Here is a 6,752-nt window from a genome sequence, read left to right on the forward strand (position 1 = left end):
AAATACTTTCTATTTTTTTTTCCTAGTGCATTTTATATGTTTTATAGGAAAGGAGATAATAAGGCGGAAATTCCCGTCTTTTGTGCATATTTGGAAGCTTTTTGATGATATTGGATGGACTAGTATGAAGAGGAGGCAAGAATGATGACCAATGATGTAGGAATAAAGAGTATATAGAAGGATCATAGGGTTAAAAAGCAAGGATGACGAGAAGGAAGTCAATGCAAGAAGAAATTGCTCAAAACCCAAACGAAGAGTTGGTCCTTTGGCTCTGAAAGTATGCTAGATGGAACGGCGTTGAAAAAACAAGTGATCTAGGCTTTTGAATCACTCCAATAGGAGTCCGGAAGAGAAAATGACGTCCGTTTTACAATCCGAGGTCAAACAAAGAAGCTGTCCGCCAATCCGCTCGTCCCGAGACACAAGACGCTCGGATTCCTGGGACCCAATCCGCCCGTCTTCCCCTCAAGACGCTCGGATTCCTGAGACACAATCCGCCCGTCTTCCCCTCAAGACGCTCGGATTGTTAGACATAAAGAAAAAAATAATTACACAGCCCAGAATCCGAGCGTCCCGAGACCAATCCGCTCGGATTCCCTTACAGCAACTTTCGTTTTCTTCTTGTTCTATGAAGGATGCGCATATTTTTCAAAGACCGGCAAAAAGGAGACCGGAGTCTCTCTTGACACCGGCGATTCCCTACCCAACAATTAGCATTGTTAAATTACTATTTTACCCTTACTTAACCTAATGATACTCTATCATATATACCCCATTTGTAATAATCAAATCATCAAGTTTTCATTAGGTTAAATCAATCCTTCCTTAGATTAGATTAGGAGTAGATTAGAATAGATTATCATTTAATCTTTCCACAAATTACACATTAATCTTTCCTTAATTATTGTTCAAGTTTATTATTGAGTAATTCAAGTTTATTATTGGGTATTTAGAAGATTATTGGGTTTATTGGTAGATTGACAACCTTCCATCAATCATCAAGTTCTTCTATTATTCTTTGCATTATTATTTTGGAATCTCCATAGGTATAATTCTCTTAATCCTTGTTTAAATTATTGTTAATCTTTCTTACTTGTTCATCATGTTTGACTTTATTAGTATGATTGACAACCTTATTAACATGTTAAACTTGATCATGAGTGAGTAGTTACTTAGCTAGGATTAATGGGTAATTAGGGGAAATAAACATGGGGAATGATTCATGCTTAATCTAATATGCTTCCATAATTAATTTGCTTGCTTGTTGTGATTTCAACTTATGCACATGTTATGTTTGATGAAATGTTAAGCCTATGAATCCTTGCATTTACAACCATCTCTTATCTACTCAACTTGACTTGTAAGATATAAACCAACTCGAGTCTTGTTAGACCATGCATAGAAGTTGAATAGGAGGAAATTAAGTCGACTTGTAGGTGTTGTACAATCTAATCGATTCGGCTCCGGGACCCAACTCTTCCTATGAACCGTAAGACATAAACCAACTCGGTTCCTCCACAACATTAATTGCTTGCAACTTTGTAAACATGTTTGTATGATCAACACCATGAATCCCCTATGACCCCATGATATCCTAGCACTTTTAATCATTTGTTTACATCTTTCCTTTTATTGCTTGTTTTACTTTATTGCTTTTATTAGTCTAGAACACAACTACAAACCCAAATAAATTGTGACACTAGCATAAATTGAGATAGATAGACTTAGAACCCAAAGCACACCGTCCCATGGATCGACCTCGACTTACCGCTAACTAGTAGTTTGTTGAGTATTATAAATGTGTTTGATTGGATGTGACCCGACGACATCATTTCACATCAGGTAGCCAGCCATTCAGATCTAGTACGCCCAAATTGCTCGAACTTCTCCTGCAACTTAAAAGCCTGTTTGCAGCTAGTGTCATTTGTGCCAAATTGAATTAGTACTAATCCCATAAAATGACAAGTCTGCCTGCACATAACAGGCACCAAAGACTTTATCTCATAACCTTGGCTCATTAAACAATCTGCAAATTTTAGAGAGGTCAGGACAAACATACTTCCCTTTTTTATCCATATAACCTAGAACATTCGCCAAAACACAAGTATAGGGAAATACAAATAAATGAGACATTGTGTGCAATAGGGATTTTTGAAATGTTTTACAGAAGAGAGAAGAGAGGTTATTGGTATATACTATTATGTTACAGAAATTAGATATTTATAGGCCTGGTATTGGGCACAACTGTCAACAGTGCCTGTTCACATTACCCATATTTTAAATTTTTTGATTGAATGCTTGATTGTTCAATGTCCTTTTCTTGGGAATGGAAGTGTTATTAACAAATCAACAAAATATCCTCATACATACAACCTGACCTTTTCTTAAAAGTGAATTCATAATCTTCACCAAATTTTTTTTAATTATTTGAACTAATAATCTGATACTTTATTTAGTGAATCTCGGACTTTATTTGGTGAATCTCAGCCTTTATTTAGTGAATCTTGGGCCTTATTTTGTGAATCTCTGTTGTTAAACGTTACTGATGCAATTTATTTATTTCTTATTGTGTGAATCAGAGACCCTAGTTTGTGAAACTAGAAGGTTCTTTTGTGAAACTTAATAACTAATATATACAACCTGGGTAAGATTAAAAACTGAACTAATAATCTGAACCAAAAAGTGAACTTGTGAATCTCAGTCATTATATTTGTGAATCCTAGAGCTCTTTTTGTGAACCCTTTAGAGGAATGACCTATTCTGCTCTCTTCCTTGCTCAGATAATATCCTCAGACTTTATTTGTGAATCACAGACCTTATTTAGTGAATCTTAAACCTTGTTTTGTGAATGTGAGGTGTGACTTTGTGAACCTTTTATCTTCTTAGGTATTGATTCAAATGTCAACAACAACTCACAGTGTAGTGTGACGCCTCGTGTCGGTTGTGGTGAGGTTCCTTGCTCTAATGTTGGTTCTCGTCAGGATGGTGAGGGTTCTACTGTTGTCTTAACAACCCCTACAATGCAAACTATTTCCACACCTACTACTTTGGTAACTTACACACCGGGTGGCACTGAGCAATGGATAAGTAGGATTGAAGAGAAGTTTACACCCGTGCTTGGTAAAACATTTGTGGACTTAGAGTCAGCAATGTTGTTCTATAAAATTTATGTTATTGCTTGTGGGTTTGAAGCAAGGAAGTCTTCAACTAAGAGGTTTAAAGATAGTACTATTCGAACAAAATGCATGGTTTGTCATCGTCAAGGTTTTAATAACAGGAAAAATCGTCCTCCCAAAGCTGATGAAAAAACAACTGTTGAAACAGGTGACAAAACAAAAGCTGGTGCAATAAGTGAAAATAGAAAAACAAAAACTGCTAAAACCAGTACGAAAAAGGGTGGAGTTGTAGGTGCAGGTGAAGCTGAGAGTTCCAATAAGCAAAGTGGTACAAGAATAACTAAAATTAAAAGGTGGGGTTGTGAAGCAATGATAAAATTCATGTACCATGAAAAGATGTACAAGATTGAACAATTCCGTGAGGGTCACAATCACCCAGTGACGCCTGTCAAAAATAGGGAATTTGAAAAACTTGCTCTTAATATAAATCAACTGAACGAATATCATAAGCAATTGATTATCCAAAATTTGAGATTGAATGTCGGGGCTAGTTTAACATACAAATTATGCAGGGAATAAGCAGAGGGTTTCGAAAATGTTGGAGCTACCCTTACGCAGTTCAAGAATTTCCAAAGGGAAGTAAAGTGTCTACTGATGTGACCATAATTAGCGCATATTTAGCCCCCGAATTAGCCTTGTTCCCATGCTTTTTAGTGCATATTTGGGTCATTTCTTATCTTTAGTTCTTTGTTTTGCATATTCTTTGAGATTTTGATCCCTTGGTAGGAAAGGAGTAAGAATCTTGCATTTTCATGTCAAAACGAGACTAAATTGATCGAATTCAATGACCAAGCATCAAGGAGAGACAAGATTAGAAGGCCTTTGTACATATTATAGTAGAAGAGCAATGTTGAGAAAGGATCCTTGAGTCCCCAAGGAAATCCCCAAGGAATTTATGAAGAAAAGGGAAGAAAAGAAGAAGATGTCTTGCTGAGTGACAATCCGTGCGGATTGTCACCAATCCGGCCGTCCCACAGCTGCACAATCCGTGCGGCTTTGCTCTAATCCGCTCGGATTCCACCTCCACAATCCGCCCGGATTCCCTCGAATCCGCTCGGACCCCAACACGAGAATCCGCCCGTCCCGACCTTATTCCGCCCGGATTCCAGCACAGCGTGATTTCCTCTTCTCCAAGCTACGAAGAAAGAAGCCCTTCCTTCGAAAAATACCGGCTCCTCCTTGCTCAATCTAAAAAGTGTAATTACTAGTTTAGCCCTTAGTTAACCCTAATGCATCCTCCCTAATTTCCACTATAAATACCCCATTAGTCTAATTAGAGGAGCATGTTCTTCTTATCAATAATTAGGGTAGTTAATATCAATCAAATCTCTCTTTAGTATTGTAATCAACAATTAATCAAGTTCTAATATAAGTTTTATTTCCTTAATCTCTCTTTTGTTCATCCTTTATTTTGGGTAATTGAAGATTATTTGGGTTATTGTTGGGAGATTGACAACCTCTTAATCAAGCATCAAGTACTTCTTTTATCTTTGCTTTATTATTGGAATCATTAGTAGGTATAATCCTCTTAATCCCTTTTTAATTATTGTTAATTACTTTCATTTATTCATCATGTTTCATATTGTTGGTATGATTGACAACCTTGCTAGCATGATCAACATGATAATGAGTGAGTAGTCTCTTAGCTAGGGTTAATGGGTGATTAGGGGAAACCAACATGGGGAATGATTCATGCTTAAATTAATATGCTTTCATGTTTTATTTGCTTGCTTGTTTTGATCTCAACTCATGCACATGTTATATTTGATGAAATGCTAAGCCTATGAATCCTTGCATTTACTATCATCTTCTATCTTTTCAATGATACTTGTAAGACATAACCCAACTCGAGTCTCATTAGACCATGCATGTTGTTGAGTAGGGAAGATTAAGTCGACTTGTAGGTGTTGTACAATCTAATCGATTCGGCTCCGGGACCCAAACTTTCCTAGGATTGTAAGATATAACCCAACTCAATCCATCACAACAATAATTGCTTGCTTATAATTTGAGAACATGTTTGTATGATCAATTCCCATGATTCCCCTATGATCCCATGACACCCTAGTGCTTTTAATCAATTGTTTACACCCCTTTAATTCATCTTGCTTGTTTATTTTCATAGCTATTTTAGTTTAGTGACCTTCTACATCAACCCAATTTGTGACACCCCTTAGACACCACTAGTTGCAATAGAAATCTCATTTCAATACTCGTCCCTTGGGATCCGACCTTTACTTGCCTCTTTACTAATTGTAGAGTTGTTTGTGAAGTTATAAATTATGTTTTTATTCGACCGTGACCCAACGACCACATCTTTAATTGTGAACACGAAACGGACCCGATCAAAAATGGCGCCGTTGCCGGGGACGGTGTTTGTTTGATTTAGATTTCTTTTTATTGTTATTAGTTGTGCCTTTCTTCGCCTTAGGGAAGTAAAACTCCTCAAGGATTTTTCTAATTGTTTTCAAGTTGTTTGATATTTTGCATGTCTAGAAGGTTACAAGGTGATTTGTTACCTTTTGACCGTGAAATCGAAAGAACCTTGACGAACAATAGGAGACTTGTTAGGAGGAATTTAAGAGGTATTAGTGAAGTTGTTCAACCCACTAGTGAGTTCATCAACCCTTTCGCAATAGAAGGAGAGGAGAACCCATTACACAATACCCCACAAAATCCACCTACAATGCCTAAATTCTCGTCACACTGCACTCCACCGAGGAGAATCTACCAAATGGTACTCCTACACCGCAACATCTAACCGGAAATTTTATTGCCAAGTCCGCCTTCATCCAATTAGTTGAGAGGAGCCAATTTGGGGGGATGCCTAGTGAAGACCCTCATTCTCATATGGAAACCTTTTGCGACTATTGTGAAGCAATCTCTCAAACGGGCGTGACTCAAGACCAAATTAGATGGGTCTTATTTCCTTTTTCTTTAATCGGCACCGCATGGCAATGGTTGAAGGGCCTTGATAAGGCCACCCTCGGAATAGATTCTTGGAAGAAGTTGGCTCTAGCTTTCTACAAAAAATTCTACCCACCGGAAAAGACTAACATGCTAAGAGCTGAAATTACGGGTTTTAAGCAAAGGGATGAAGAATCTTTGTATGAATCTTGGGAGCGGTTCAAGGGAATTTGTCGCTCATGTCCTCACCATGGACTTAGCGAATGGTTTTTGGTACAACAATTTTGGAATGGTTTATATGAAGATTCTAGGAATATTCTCAATATGGGATCAAATGGAATGTTCACCGAAGTTAATGACAATCAAACATGGAACAAGATTGAGGAAAAGGCGGTCCATAACTCACAATATAGTAGACCTCGCAAGGCTACTAGAGGAGGAAAGCATGAAGTGGACTCCGTTACTCAATTGGGTGCTCAACTTAGTGCTCACATTGACACAATCAATTTGAAGTTTGAACAAGCTATGGCTAGACTTGAAGAAAACTCAAAATCATCAAAGCATCATGTTAATGCCATGACGGCATCCTCATCAATCCCAAGTGGGATATGTGAGAATTGTGGAACTTTGGGACATGACCAAGGTGAATGTAGGGGGACAAATGAACAA

General features: G+C 37.6%; 1 non-coding gene across 1 annotated transcript; it reads right to left on the bottom strand.

The window, feature by feature from the left end:
• Positions 1–6,233: 6,233 nt before the first annotated feature.
• LOC141624152 (small nucleolar RNA R71) lies at positions 6,234–6,340 on the bottom strand. The gene has a single exon (XR_012533962.1). It is a non-coding gene; the product is annotated as a small nucleolar RNA R71 (small nucleolar RNA).
• Between the last annotated feature and the right edge of the window lie 412 nt (positions 6,341–6,752).

Source organism: Silene latifolia, chromosome X (assembly GCF_048544455.1).
Source record: "Silene latifolia isolate original U9 population chromosome X, ASM4854445v1, whole genome shotgun sequence".
Lineage (NCBI taxonomy): Eukaryota > Viridiplantae > Streptophyta > Magnoliopsida > Caryophyllales > Caryophyllaceae > Silene > Silene latifolia.